At 37.0% G+C, this 16,617-nt stretch overlaps 1 pseudogene; it reads right to left on the bottom strand.

Annotated features, from left to right (window-relative positions):
* LOC120538164 overlaps nucleotides 1–16,617 on the bottom strand; it is a 114,458-nt pseudogene that overhangs the window by 15,526 nt on the left and 82,315 nt on the right.

The raw sequence follows: 16,617 nt of genomic DNA on the forward strand, positions 1-16,617 counted from the left end.
CTCTCCCCTCTGTATATAAAAAGTGTGTTGTGTCTCTGCTTGTCGGTGTCAGGTTAAGGCGGCTGTACATGCCCCAGTGGTCCACAACCGATAAAGAGCTCATATCTACTGAGGACCAGAGAAGCAAAGCACTGTATGAATGTGTGTGACAGTATGTGGTGGTGCATGTGCGATCGTAACTGGTGAGGAGTAGATAATATCTGGTGAGCAGGAGACAGTATGTAGTGTGTATCAGATAGTTTCCTAGAAATACAGATATGATGTCATTTTTGATTTTTTTTCTACTATTATTGAGAATATTTAAACTTTAAACATTTAAACTAATAAAGCACACATTTTAATATTTCAAATAACAGACTGTTCTTGTTTATTATTTACTTCTACCTCATGAACTAAATCATTTAGATTTTTTTATCAGTAATAAGAGTGCATTTTAATTGGATTTTTTTTTTTGTTTCAGAGCTGAGAAGTGGTAAAGTCAAAATTTAGAGAAAGGCAATTCAGTGACAGGCTATCATTCATTTTATGTATTCTTCAGTCCAGACCAGTTCACTATTGGATTTTGATAAGGCAGCAAGTAACTGGACTGGAAGCTTTGTGCACCATGACAGATACTGGTTTGAGGATCCATCACAAAGTATAATGGCATGCATAAACCCACATTTACTTATACAGGGACAAATCTACCTAGACTGCACAGCTCTGAGGGATTGGAGAAAACTAAAGTACCTGAGGAAAACCCATGCAGAAACAATGTGAAGTTTGCCAGATTTTTCACATTTAATTATTAAATGTCATCACTACAGAGAACCTTCACATGAGAATTTCAACCATTCTGGCCAAGAACTTCCACCACTGAAAAATTGGCTAGCTTACCTTGTATCACTGATGCCACTTACCAAAATAACTAGCATTTAGCAACATAGTGTAATAATTATTTTTGATATGATATGAATATACAATTAGACCAAGAAAAAAATATAGCATATTAAATACATGACTTGAATATTTGTTCTCTCCAGTATGGTTTAAAAATATCAGTGATACAAAGTTTTGTCAGATTGGTTTGTCATTTAAATATGCCTCAATCAAAAAATCTTTGAAACCGACAAACTTGTGTAATTGGTATTTAATTGGGAGATAGAGTACAGATACAAATTAGTCAGCATTAATTATAACAAGGTGTTCATGTGCTTTGATTAACTTGGTGTCTCTGTGCTTCACCCAGCCTGGCTCAGATCATGACCAAATAAAAATTTATTTTGCATATATATAGGGAGAGTGTGAAGGAGAATTAGAAAAAAGTGAGACACATTCTGATATAAAACAGGATGAATGGAAGTTTCTTTGGGTTTTGAGGCATCAATTGAAATCTCTGGCTGGGTCCAAAAACGTTTGTATGAAGTGATCACTTGTAGTCATTGTATGTTATTGTGGTTTGGGGAGAACAGCTAACTCAAAATACTGTAGTGACATTCAATCTTCCTGTTAAATACCAAAGCTTCAGCGTACCTGTGTCCCTCGGTTGCCCTCAAAAAATGTCAAAAAAGTGGTGATTATTTCTAGGATTTTTGTGAATAATGTGATGATCTTCACTAGCATGACTGCTGGCTGATTTTGGGTCCCAATGATGGACCAAATCAAAAACTAAGTTGTTGCATATAGTCTTTGCTAAACTCCTGGGGTCTCATGTATAAAAACCTTAAGATAAAACATCACCTCTGGCTAAGATGTAGAAATGTTCCTTTAAAATGTATATTTTTCCCATTAGTTCTAAACATTTATAAAGGCTATGATGTCAGATGTACACCAGCTTATTAACCAGTAATAATAAGAAATCAACCAATTTTAGAGTACATCTATTATAACTGATCTTGGCAAGAAACAAGAGGCCTGATGTATAAAACCTTGCGTAGAGTCCATATTAAAATGTTTTGTACACACGAAAAACAAAAATGGCATGCATACAAAGGAATATGAATTTATAAAACCATACATGCTCCACATGCCACACCAAGTTTCTTTATAAAACTCAAATCAACTTAACTGCAGTATGTTTGCGAGCATGCGCTTTTAGCCACTCCTTATCACCTCCCACCAGTAACCAATTTATGGCATAAAAATACTTTTTTTGAATATTCACAATCTAATCACTATATAAATTTGCTCATATTCTTGAGTGAATTTTTAACTATAAGCCATGAAAGAAGAGAGGAAAAAAGGCAGAAAAAGCACGAGTCGGAGCAGCTGAATGGAGAGAGCAATAGAAATGTGCCATCATACAGTGCCCAGATTGCCACTGGTAAACAGTGTGAATTGATGCAGACTGTTTGAACACAGATGTGAAATTTTGAGAACATTTTTATTGAACTTGTAAAAAGGTAACATAATTTTGCTATGTAAATGTCAATGCTCTAAAGGAACAGGGGTCTACATGGTTTCTTTGTGATGATCTCTGTAATGTACCTCCAGTTCAGCACACAACTCCAAAAGGATGGGTGTAGGACGTCTAAATTGGGTTTTAAGCCAGTCATCATCAGGTCGCAATCTCTGAAAACTTGCATTAGGCGTTATTACCAACACTGAAGACAGATGTACTAAGAGAGCATGTCAGCTAACTAGGATAGAATTAGTTCAAAAACATCTGAATGTGCCTGAAGTGTTATTGAAATATGCAATGAAATGTTCACGTCATTGTCCTATCTCCTGGAGTGGCTACAATGCCAACACCAAAAAATGCCTGCATAGGAATTATGGATGGTTGAAACTCACTTTACGCTAATTTTCACAAGTCCATGTTTTATACATTTGTGTAAGAAATGGATTACAAGTAAGTTTTATACATGAGGCCCCTGGACTTTAACCTGAGAGCAAACTCATTGACTGTACTGAAGGAATACTGAATAACATATATCTTTTAAACTTCTGTGCTCAGGCATTTACAGTATTTGATCCTTTTTGTTGAATAATGAATGCCATAATATCTATTGTACAAGGGATGTTCAAAAAGTTAACACTTTTTTTTTAAAATTCTATTTATTAAGAATTTCAAAAACAAATGACATCACTTTTCTACTTAGTCACAGTTGTTTGCAATGCAATTTCCCCAGCGTCGTACCAACTTTTTAATGCCCAATTATTACTCCTCCCACCTTCACTTTTTGAATGTCCCTCGTATATTTACAAGATTTCCTAATTGCAAGTGTGAGATGTATGTCAATAAACAAACCAAAGTTTACGAAATATAGACATAATAGAGGGGTAATGATAAAAAATAGTCAATTATGTCATAGTATGTTAAAATAATAATTGATTTCTAACAATATTATTACATGACTTTGTTCATGGAACAAGAAACTGTTTTGTATTAGAATAAAAGAAATCTACAAAAAGTATTTCTGTAATCAGCTCATGTTGTGTACAGCTCAGGCACCCTACCCTTTGATCTCCAGATTTAAACTAATATTCTACTCATCTAAAATAAATTGAAATTACCATGGGATACATAATATTAAATTCAAAACTGTTCCAAAATAAGAAACATAATATTTAAAAATAATAGGTACAGCAAATACATGAAGATAATTATGTAAATTACATATGTATAAGGTTTGCCTCCTGATGAGGCCTAATTGAATAATTAACCTATAAAGTATTCATTTTGTTTATGGCCTTTTGTATAATTGTATTCTGAGTTCAGGAGTAAATTAAAACTTCTTTAATTGTAAAGTCCTTGTGACACTTCAATCATAAGCACTGTCACTCAAGAACAATTACCATTTACACAGGCACAGTAACACTATAGTTCAGTATTTGTATGTCTGTTTTAAATCATTTTGAAGTGATTTAATTTTAAACTATTTTAATTTTCAATCAGTGTTTAAAATTAATTACATATCTACTCAATAAGCAATCATAGATAGTTTAAAGGAGTATATTAGACCTCTCTTTACAATAATGCATGTTTTTTGTGCTATTTTGTGAAATTTACCAAACAAATGATACTGTAAATTACATTTTGGAACTCAAAATCATCCTTCATCAATATTTCTTATCTTTGATTTTATTATTACTATTTGATTTAAAGAAAGGAAATGTTTGTTGTGGTTATTAAAGTTAAAGTCTTATTTTTAAAAATCGCTTTAAGTAGGAATGTGGCATTTATTCCCTAAAAAAATATACTGTCTTTCTACTTTCTTCTGTTTTTATTTCAAAGTACTATATATTGTTCAGCCAGGATCATTATTTAACAGATGAACTGATTACCTAGACTGAGTTCTACCTCAATGATTAGGAATGCTGATTCATGTCATATAAAACCAAGATGTGAAATATAGTGGGTCCTGCAGATTTGGAACCTTCTAATTAACCAACTGAAAGCCTCAAATTTAAAATGAAGGTAAGTCCCTAAATATAAATTTTAATAGCATGTTTTGGGGTTAAAAACCACTCAGTGTTTATTACTAAGTTTGTTAGAACACTTGCTTATAGCACAAATTCAGAAGACAGTCTCTGTTAGGTTACCCTTGAAATGGCACACACTTACTGTATCTTCCATGCAGTTAGCTATCTAGAGCTGCTGGTATGTGTCATTGGTCTAAATGGTTTACATCACACAGTTACTGGAATTTTCACAATGAAAAAGTCACTATATCTAGTGATGTTTCATTTAATCTAACACCTACCTGAAAATAAGGAAAGTTCTCTGCTTCTAAATTTTGAGTCATTTCTTAAAATATCAAACAGAAAATGAAAACATTCTATATGAACAAAGCAGTTCAATGCATTGGGCAAGATTGTGGCCCTGTCATCTGGGGGGTGCTATTTATAAAAGTCAAGGGGCATGTGCTCTGGGCACTGACGTGGAATGCCCACCCCAGTCGTTGAACCTTCAGTGGTGTAGCGTAGTGGGGGCGGCACTTTTAGGGGGCAGTAAAGAATTACTGTATATTTTAGTCTTTTAAATTGAAATACCTAAATAAGGGGGCGGCGAAATTTTCCTCCGCCCTTTGCAGCTGACACCCACGCTACGCCACTGTGAACCTTGATGATACTGAGTGGGCATTGTTACCTGCTGGATGCTGTTTTTGAAAATAAAAGTGTACATGCTCTGTACGCTAAGGGTAGCATGCTTCTGAAAGTCTGTGGTATATACACTATGGGGTTTCCATTTGTGCTACTGAAGGGGTATGCACTCCAGACACAGAGGGGGGACATCTAAGTCATCTGTCTAATAATACTGACTAAGTGCTATGGACTATGAAGGGAAAAGTCTGCCTACCCTGCCTTGGGCTCAAAATGGGCTTCACTTGGCACAGGGTATGAAGAAATTTCAGCTGAAAGTTTTGCTGCTATTGAAGTGATCATCAGCACCACTATGGAAAGTGAGTTGGCAATTTCTGGTCTCTCACAAAGAAGTGCAAATATGTTATGAATAGTGACAGTTCTACGTGATGCTGGTCAGAAGTACAAGGTAGTGTGACTTTTGTTTACAGATTTTTATATTTGTGTATAATGTCAGTTGTTTACTTAGGATATGCGTATTCTAATTGATTGTATTCTGCATGGTTTATAGTATATTGTATAGTATCAAAATTAGCAATAGAGCACTAATGACAAGAATGCCACATGGTTTTTCCATATTGATTAAAACCCCTTTAAAACCAATTCTTAAAATGGTACATTTAAAAATATGTTACACTTCATTTTATAAGTAATAAAGTACAAACTTAGACTGTAATGGTTTGAGAGCATTGTCAACTTGACATAGTGGGAGAATTGTGTGCCTCAGTCGTCCACAGAGATATGAAGTGCTACTGTATGTGCAACTAACCAGGGGTGCATTTCCTGAAAGCTTCATAACACTAAGTAGTTAGTTATCTCATACTGAAGATTGAATGTTAATAAATGAATAAAGCAGTACTTAATCTTGTTTGGAAATAAATGAGTGAGCCTACTCATTTGTAATTTTTAGTGTTGTTCTTTACTTGAACTTTTGCTGTGGTTCTAGCCCAGAGAAGCAGAGGTCGCTCTAAGTAGACCAGAAAACACACACTGTTATTTGGACAATGTAATAATAAAATAAACATAAAATTATAATTTATGCAATAGATTAGGGCAAAAGGGCCTCTTTGTAGCTTTAACACCTGTAGACAAACTGAAAACATGGGTTATCTAATCAAACTTCCTATATAATCAGACACAGCCTTGAAAGTTGGAAGGTGAATCGCTCCTTAGTATCAGCAAAAATAATTTCAATTTTCCAGAGAATTATGCAACTCAATCGGCAACATCATTTGAGACAGTCTTCATTCAGGAAGCCAAGATGCATGTCTAAATGCTCTTTTGAGAGCAAACATGATCTCCTGGTACCATCTTAGTAATCAACAACTAATAGACAAATACAGTCTTCCCAGGGATGAAATAATAACGCTCCTTGTTCTGGTGTAAGATGAATTGGAAAGAAGAATGCATCAGAATTTTGCCATCAGTCCCACTTTACAGTTTCTGACATCTCTAGATCTGAAATATTCCAACAAATACTTCTTCAAAATTTCTACACCGTCGGTGGATTCCTGCAGACCATCAGTTATGCACATATGACAACTAAGTTACTATTGCACCGTGCATGCAACAAACCCTCAAGTTGTGGATTCAAATCACACTAGTAACCATGTGTGACCATGAGAAAGTCACTTCATTTGTCTGTGCTCCAGTTTGAAAAACAAATGAATTGCAACCAATTGTACATTAAATGTTGCAAGTCACCTTGGATACAGATATTAGCCAAATAAGTAAATAATAATACAATACCTTGCATGACACTAAAATTGGCTTTCATTCTATTGCAGGTATTATTCACACTCCCAGCCTGCTGAATCCCATCTACAGCTTTCTAAAAAGCTTCTCAGTGTTAAATATCCATGTGATATGCAACTGACCATCAGGGACTGTTTACAGATGTTGTGACCAAGTGGCCTGGGAACACCCCTGATGGTTATTCTGTATCTGGTCCAACTGTGGAGTGTGTCAGATGGCAAGATGTTGTGTGTTTGCTGGTGGCTGATCTCTAGGAGAATACCTGCTAACTCCAGTGTTGAATCTCCAAATCGTCTTAGGAAAGGTGTAACACTACAGAACACACTTTGGATATGTGGAAGATGCCATTCTGGTGCCTGCAAAAGTATTCAGGGGTTTCTATGAGCCTTGAAGCATAATTCTTCTTAATTTTTTGCCACCTCCTCTGACATTTGTTTTAACTCCTTTTTTGTGAAGTATTTCTTCCCTTTCCTATTGCTGCTCACCATTGTTATTTTTTGAAAGGAAGCTGTTATACTACATTTTTCTTCATGTCACTATATCTGGACAATACTGTTATGAGTTTTATTCACATGTGCATGTTAAATTTGGCACACAGGGGCACAGCAGTTATAATTGCTAGCCAAGCATTGGATTAGATAGCCAAAGACAACTGGAGGCTTGTATAGTCAGCTTAAACACAGGATAGGGTATTTCTGTCCTCTGTCAGCACAAATCGTTTTCCTTATTGGGGGAATGAGAATTGGCATGTAAGCACTATGATATTTCTGTATTTTGTGGAGGAGGAATTCAGAGAAGACCAGAAAATGAAGCAAGACATTATAAAAGGCTTGGACAGCAGCCAGACCCTTGGAGGCGGTGTCGACAAAGTTCGAACAAAAACCTCCCAGCGTGGTGACGAGAAAATGGCTGACTGTGTTGATCCAGATTTCCCACCTGGATTAAGTCTGTCCATGCGCCTCCCCATCTGTAACCGCGTTAACCGTCAGTAAATGTAAGCTAAAAGATTTTTTTTCTCATGTGATTCTTGTACCGCTGTAATCACGATGGGAGGGATATCGCCATTTCTGGTATATTATGATATTGTTTAATTATTTAATATGCCACTATTTCAAAAGAACACATTTCCAAGAGAGCTAATGCCTCTTCAGGAAACAGAAGCTATGCCACGTTTTGAGCCTATTTGAAACTTTTGACTAATAGGTTAAATTATTTTTATCCATTAGTCAAATTTATTTCTTCATTGTGTGTTTTCTGCAAATGCTTGATTTCATATTACGCTTTTTATTTTTACATTCACACGTCTGGTGTGACATTAAAACATATTTGACCATTGAAATACGTGGAATCGTGTTCCTGTTTAAGATAATAGTGATTTTCTGGGAGCTGGGGAAGAGCCCAAGAAAGAAGTATTTTAAACTTGTTAATTAAATGTTGGATAGTGAAGGGCTTCAGGGAACACATAGAAAACACACTCCTTCTTTTCTTACATTCTTCATTATCTCATTTGTTATTCACTAAGACAGACCATTTTCAGGAAACACACCCCAGTTCATTCTGCACTGGAAATCCAATCTTTTATTTAATCAGCTAAGAAGGCTTGTTTAAAACTTTGAACGTATAATTTACTGAAACTCAATAACTGAGACATGCTTGCCTAAACTGTAAACTCATTCTGAATATGCTTGTGTGAATAAATAGCAGTGGGTACAACATCAGAGGCTGCAGTTCAAGGATTTAACCTCCGCACTACTACCTACCTGATTAGAATGCATGTAATCTGTAGAGTGTTGTATACCAAAGGATTCCTGAATAGGAGACAGATGAAGCAATCATGACTGTTTATTTTTATCAGAGGACCAATGGTGAAAGTGGTATTTGTCCAATGAGGAATTATGAGGCTTATGTGTTAAACATACTACTATGCAAGGGTCTTTATTCCTGAAGTGTAAAACACATAATGTACATAAGATCCTTTTGTTTCTGAAATATTCAAAGATAGCAACAATTCTAATACTTTTGTAAACAAAGGAACACCACTATGTACACCATGGCTCTCCTTCAAGTTTAAAAATACTCCATTAAATGCTACAACTATAAATTTTAAAGTAAAGACACTGTCACAGATGGCCAGGGTCCTTGTCCGGCCAGGACGCCTCTTCACTGTATGGACCAGGGGAGCATGCCTGGTCAGAGCAGTACCTGCCCTGGTATGCTAGATGTCAGCCCCCCTGGGTGGCAGTGGTGCCTCAGATTCCTGCAGAGTTCCATGGAAGATGGTGTTCTCTACAACCCTGTTGGGATGCAGGGGTGCTGCCAGGGGGCGCTGCTGTTGTTCCTGAGCCCATGTGGGCGAGTCTTTCGCCACACCCGGAAGTGCAGCCGGAAATAGGTCATCAAACACCTGGAGAACTTCTGGGTGGGCTATAAAAGAAGCCAGCAACCACCACTCTGGGAGTCAAAGTCGGGAGGAGGGAGACAAAGCTTGCCAGAGAGGAGTTGAGGAGAAAGAAAGAGAAAGTATTGTGATGAGGATAGTGTTTGTGCTTGTTGGGACTGTGTTTTGCCTGTGGGAACGGGGAAGGAATTGAAAAGAAAATGAAAACTTGTGCTTTTATAAGTGGGCCTCCCGTGTCTGTCTGTGTTGGGTTAAGCACTGTTATAGCGCCATCTACAGTCACAACACTTAACTGTATTTCTAAGTTCTGTGTTTATGGAATTTTCACCGAGCCAAATAATTTATAAAATATGTCTTATTATTAAAATTTTAGGGGGAGAGGAGCTGCAGAACTCCAAATGAGGGAAAAAGTCACCTGTCCAAATGACCTGTTTCATGGCACACCAGCCAAACCTTCTCCCCACGGCATCACAGCATATTTTCTTGGCAACCTATCACATCATCCTATGCCTGTATAGTGAAAGGCGTACAGACTATGGTAGGATACATTTATCAGTTGAGAGGTATAACTTGAACCAACCAGTAGCAACCCACATCCACATGGGGCAAGCTCAACAGACCTGGCACTGAGCAATCAAATGGAGATACTCATCATTTATTAGATACCACTATAAGTAAATGTTTTAAATTACATGGCACACAAGTGTTTTGTGTATGTGCTATAGCATTTTCAGTTTAGTTTTTCTGGCAAATATTAGGAATAGTTTTACTCGCCAAATCATTACTTTAAAGTTTGTATTAAATAAGCATACAATTACAGAAAATATTTCCTTGATGGCTCAACTAGCTGGTATATGAAAAATTATTATATTAAAGAACAAGATCTGGTCTTGAGTCACTGTCACATTTAGTGGCAGCATGGTAAGAAATAAAAAATAAAGAAAGAAGGAAAATGGCACATTTTGTTAAACATCCCTAACTACTCCTACATGAAAATGAAGCAATTGGCAGCCCTAGGGAAAATTTGCAACGTTTCTTAAGTCCCTGAGTCTACAGCCAGCATGCTCTGCCTGCTATAATTAAAGCCTTAATGAGTAAAACAACCAAAATATGGCATGATAATATAAGGTGGTGGCTATCTTCGACGTGAACAATGCAAACACAGGCAAATAATACAAAATTTTAAAAACGAATAAATAAAAAAACAAACACACATATTAAAAGACAAAAAATAAGTTCACTTGGCTGTGGAAACATGGAGACCAAGTATTTGAGATTAAGGCTATATTATAGAGCCTTTCAGAATGAAGTCAGGGTGGTGTAGTGGTTAAGGGTTTGGACTTCACACCCTGAGGTTGTGCGTTTAAATCCTACTACTGACACTGTGAGCAAGTCGCTTAACCTGCCTGTGTGCTAATTGGAATACCAAAAGAAAGGTAACTAATTGCATCATAAATGCTTTAAGTTTCCTCGGATAAAGATGTCTACCAAATAAGTAAATGTGAAGTCCTTTAGGTAACACCATTTGCTTCCACTGAAGTTTTCTATATACTTTATGTTAAAATGGTCAACAACAAAAAATATTAAAACTTAATTGCTTCTGGAACCTCCTGTATAAAATGTGCTTACACTAGGGGTGTGCGATATTGAAAAAAAAAATCTCAATATTTTCTGGGTCTTTGACGATAACGATAATTCCAAGATATTCTGCATCCTTTAAACATGTGGTTGTAAATCTTATTAAAATCTAGCTTGGTCTTGGTAATAGAAAATTAATTGTAGCTTAATGAAACAGTTAAGGTCTTATTTATTTAATTAAAACTGAAGTAAAACACCTGGGTCCTTTCTGTGTGGAGTTCGGGCGCTCTCCCCGTGTTCGCGTGGGTTTTTGTCGGGGGCTCCGGTTTCCTCCCACAGTCCAAAAGTGTGCAGGGTAGGCTGATTGGCGAGTCTAAATTTACCCTGTAATTGTGTCAGTGTAAGTGTGGCTGTGTGAGTGTGTGCACCCTGCGGTGTGTTGGCGCTCGTCCAGGGTTGGTTCCTGCCTGCGCCTGTTATTCCTGGGACAGGCTCTAACCACCACCCCTACCCCCACGACCCCAGTTGGGATTAAGCGGTTACAATAATGGATGGGGGGATGGATGAAGTAAAACAAAAACATTAAATTCACCAGTCAACTTATTACAGTATGTACTATAGTACATAACTGGACAGTGGCCTACAGGATGTACACAAACATTTGCACTGACACCAACAAAACTATTAAAATAACAGCACCTACTATTCATGTAACCATGAAATGAACATGTGCGGCATGCAAGCAAGAACACAAATCTAACATACTATACTGTAAACGTCTAAACATCCATCGAATACTGCAGAAGTAGCATGTGTAAACAAGTTTAACACAAACTAACACTATTAAAGAAATTACTATCTTACTTTGTCCAATATTGCACAAAGTTATGAGTTTTGAGAAAGTTATGAGAACTATAAACTTCTACAGGAGAAACTTCAACTTGTGTGACAGGAAAACCTGCCTGTCCACAGCATCTGGCTTCAAAACAGCATGGTTACATGTTACAACATTTCCTCCAGTGCTGAAAGCCCTCTCAGAAGCACTGCTTGAGGCAGGAATGCAAAGGTACTTTTTTGCTAGTTTCCCTAATCTGGGGAAATTTACTTCTTGTGTTTTCCACCATTCAAGTGGATTTACCTCACTGTCCACCTCAGGTATCATTAAGTAGCTCTTGATCTCTTTTTCAGTGGCAGTGGGCAGAGACTTGTCTTCTGTGAATTATTTTGCTTTTTTGAAATAGCTGCCAAAAGACTTTTTTTTTTCTTTTTGCTCCCTCCCTTGCGTCATCACCTGATCTAGTTTCTGCAGCCATCGGGTGAGCTGAAGCAGTTGAGGGTCCTGAGGTAGGGCTGTCTTCCTCTGTCACCAGAGCCATAAGTTCTCTCACTGCTGCCATTGTAATGACTTTAATCCTGTCATCATTATTAAAGCGATTTTTGAACCGTGGGTCAAGTGTGGATGCCAAATCCAACAGCTCGTCTACACAGTCCTCTGTGTATTTGGAGTTCAGATACTCTAGATAGAAATTTAACAGAAAATTCAAAGTGTACTGTATATAATAATTGCATTACAACATTCTTATATTTTTATTGTATAATGTATTATTTGAAATTATATTGAATTATATTTTTGTCACCTACAGCTTTACTTATCAGGTCTTTTTGAATTTTTAAACATCATAATAAATAAGACCAATTTAACCTAAACTGCATTTTATAGAGGAACCCCAAATTAATCACCATTCGCAATATGAAGCCTATGCCCAAAACAAGGTAACCTCTTCCAGTTATTAATCCGTAGTGCAATGACGTTACCCCCGTTGTCTGTTGTCATGCAAACCCTGTAGTGACCATGATACCAACACATCTTTCATACCTTGCGCAATGAGGCTGCCAGTGTGATCTTCTAGGAAGTAGGATGTTTGCAAACAGAACACACATTATGCAGGTATTTATAAGCTGTATTAAATAAAAAATAGAAGAAGCAATTTATTATTGTTTTCTTTTGTGAGAATACCTTAGAATACCTTAGAAGAGTGTATATGTAGTTCTCCAACTGTTGTGAGACTGATAGTGAATTTTCATTAATGTTTTGGTGGGAGTTTAAGTTTTTTTCCTGCTTTGAATACAATCCACATTTAGACACCTTGGTTTTAGAAGAGGATTCTGACAAGCAGGCAAGTTGTCTAATCTATGTCTTTCAAAAAATTAAAAAAAAAAAGAGTTACTTGGAAGAAGAACTTGCAAGCTCCACAAAGAAAACAACCTAGGGCCTCATGTATAAAACCAGGCTTAGCTTCCACATTAAAATTTAGGTTATGCTAGAAAGTCAAAAACAACATCTGCACAAAAACAATATTGGATTAACAGAATTCTTTGTAGGCAAGGTCCCATGCCAAGTATCTTTATAATGGCCAAATCAGCTTAAAACTATACGCTCATGTACACTCTTTTAGTCACTCCTCATCACCTCCTACATGTAACTATGTGGGCCTTTTTTTGAATTTTCATTATTTAATAACCATATAAATTTGTCAATGATCTTGTATGATGTCTCTACTTTCAAATCAAGGGAGAACACAGAATATAACACTTCAGTGAATGTGAACTCGAGGTTTTACTGATATATGGAGGATTTTAGGGAAAGCCCGGGGAGCCTGTGGAACCCCCACCACCACCAAAGGATGCACCATGTCACTAAATAAGTTTCAAATAAAGGCGATATTTTCTTTAATTGTTTAAGGTCACAGTTAATGAAATATGCTAATCAACAAATTAAGCACATGGTGATGCAGCGTTAGCACTGCTGTGTAGTAGTAATGAGTCTGGGGTTGCATCCCAAGTGCTCCCTAAGTAGAATTTGCATTTGGGTCCCCATGGGTTTGCTCCAGGTTTCCTCCTACAGTCCAAGGACATGCAAGTTAGGTGAAGTGGCATTTCTTAATTGTTTCTAATGTTTGTGTGTGTGTGTGTGTGTGTGTGTGTGTGTGTGTGTGTTCACCCTGCAATGGGCTGACACTCTGTTCAGGGGTTTCCTGTGCCCATTTCTTGCTAGGATAGGCTCCAGCTGCCTCCTGTCCTGGATAGGCAGGTTTAGAGGGAGAATGGATGAACCAATGAAAAGTATGAACTGTTCAGCACCAAAGCAACACTCTTGCTCATCGCCAATCCTTAAAAGAGATAAGAGAAATACCCCTGTGCAATTTCAATTACAGATCAGTTCACTGTTTCAGATTTAGCTTGATAGAGGTTATTTCCACTTGAATATGTCTGAGTATTTTCATCTTTTACACAGCTAATAGGTACTCCTGTTGGAAAAAAGAAAAAAAAACTTTTTCTTCGCTCAGCGAACCATTGATAAATGTTTTAAATTATCAAGTAGTGTGGTAGACAGTAGGATTGTAGGGACCTTGAAGTTTTGATTTGATGTTTTTTGAAGAAATTAGGTGGACAGAATTGGCCAGCTTTGCTGGGCTGAACTGCATGTTCTCATCAAAATTTTTCTAATGCCCTAATGTTTACAATTAGTAAACCATTAGTACAAATTGCTGTGGTTAATCCTCTTAAAAGTAGCAACCTCGATTTTTCAGTGTTGAGTAATTTAAGAATAATCTGCAATATCCCTTTCTTAGTAAAGTGCTAGAGAAATCAGTCATGATTCAATCAAATAACAGTTTCCATCTAATATCTTTAGAACTTTAGATCTCGCTTTTGTGCACATAATACTGAAAGTGTCCTTGTGAAGGTTAATAATGACCTGAGGTTGAATGTGAATGCGAAGTAAGCCCCCTGTTGTTGGTTTGCTAAATTTAAGCTCTGTGTTCGATACAGTCAGTCACAATATTTTCATTGACCGAATAAACAGTGGGGTCTCTTTCTGGTTCAGTTATATCGTGGTTCAAAACTATGTCAATGGCAGGGACTAATTTATTTTCCATTGATGATTGTTCTTCTATGGTTGTTTCTAGTTCTTGTGGTGTTCCTATTAGCTCCATTTTGGGTCCTGCCTTATTTAACTTGTGTATGCTCTTTGTTGGTGGAATCATCAGAAGGCACAGTGGATTGAATTTCATAGCTATGCAGGCAACAGTCATCTGTATGTTGCAATCTTAACTGATAATTTAAACTGTTCTGATAAGTTAAAGGCGAGTCTTGAAGATATTAATATCTGGTGTCAATATGTGGACGCTTGAGGGCGCTGTTGCCCCATAAAACCCAGCGGACAGATGCAGATGCTGGTTTAAAAGCACCAAGAAGTTTTTTAATTTTCTTCAATATAGTGCCTCTAAAGCACCACATCCACCACAATACACAAATAATCAATAATACAATTCAATAAATCAATCCTCCTCTCCCAGAAGCTCCATCACACTCCCTCCCAACTCCGGCTCAGCTTGCTGGGTCTCACATAGTCCCTTATATAGTCCTTGACCCGGAAGTGCTCCTGTCCTTCAGTCCATGTGATTCAATAGCACTTCCGGGTCAGATGAAGACATATTTTTCTTCAGCCCGGAAGTACTTCTGTGACCTGGGAGTAATTCCGGACTATAGGGAAAATAAAAATCCCTACGCCTCAATGCAGCGTCACACGATGGCGCCCAGCAGGGCTGTGAAGTCGAACTCCATCTCCCATGATGCCCTGTGGGAATCTGGGGCATCTCCTTGCTGCAGGGAAGGTGCCATCTATTGGCCTGGATATGTCGGCTGGGATGAGCTGCTGCCATCACACTGGATAAATAGCATTTTCCTATAGTTAAATAAGAATAAAATAGAAGTTTTGGTGACTGATTCTGATTGTCACAGAGAATTACTCAGTATTTTTCTTCAGTCTTTCACATCCAACAAAGTATGACCATCCATGCATGCACTTTCTTTACATCCTGATGTATATACAGACTACTTCCATCCATCCATTATCTAACACGCTATATCCTAACTACAGGGTCACAGGGGTCTGCTGGAGCCAATCCCAGCTAACACAGGGCGCAAGGCAGGGCGCCAGCCCACCGCAGTACAGACTACTTGCACTCCTTTAATTCGTTATTAATTTAATACTTATTATATCAAAAACATGCAATTTAATTTATCAATTTTGGCAATATCTAATACGTTTTAGTTATAATTCCTTAGTTTATACACAAGTTTAATAAATTAAAAGTAATGTTCATGGCAGTAAATTAGCAAATCCAAATTTAATTAAGAAGATATGAAAAAAATAACAGCATTCTGTTATTTTTGTTTTTCTTTTTTTGGTGAGGAAAGATAAAGTCATCAACATACAGTATCCTTGTAGTAATTACTAACTACAAAAGCAGTGCATTTATTTAATAATGGAGTTTATCTAATGTAAATGCTTAGAGTGTCTGTCAATATAAGTCACAGCATCACTTCCAAAGTAAACCAAAAATAAAACGCAGATGCATGCTTTCTCTTTACAACATTAAATTCAGTGGAATTAATGCTTGCTGTTTGTACAAAAAATAAATCAATCAGTACTATGAGGAAGTAACAAAATGAACTCAGTAGTGATTCATAGAAGATTATGTCCTGTAATTGCTGGCTCATTATGTGCAGACAGTATCCCACAGTTTAATATGATTATAGTTTTATTGATATGAATGTTACAAAAAAAATTACAAAGGAATACAATAGTTAGTTTCAGTCTTCTTGGGTAAGAGATGATCACCTGGCATTCTGAAGGATATTTGCCAGAGTGAAGCATTGATCTTAATCAGATTGTTTGGCTCAAAGATTGTTGATACCAGGGAAAGGAGCACTAATCACCATGACATTTAGAATGTAATAGGCAAGCTGCTGCATGC

The sequence above is a fragment of the Polypterus senegalus genome, chromosome 10 (genome assembly GCF_016835505.1).
Source record: "Polypterus senegalus isolate Bchr_013 chromosome 10, ASM1683550v1, whole genome shotgun sequence".
Classification (NCBI taxonomy): Eukaryota; Metazoa; Chordata; class Cladistia; order Polypteriformes; family Polypteridae; genus Polypterus; species Polypterus senegalus.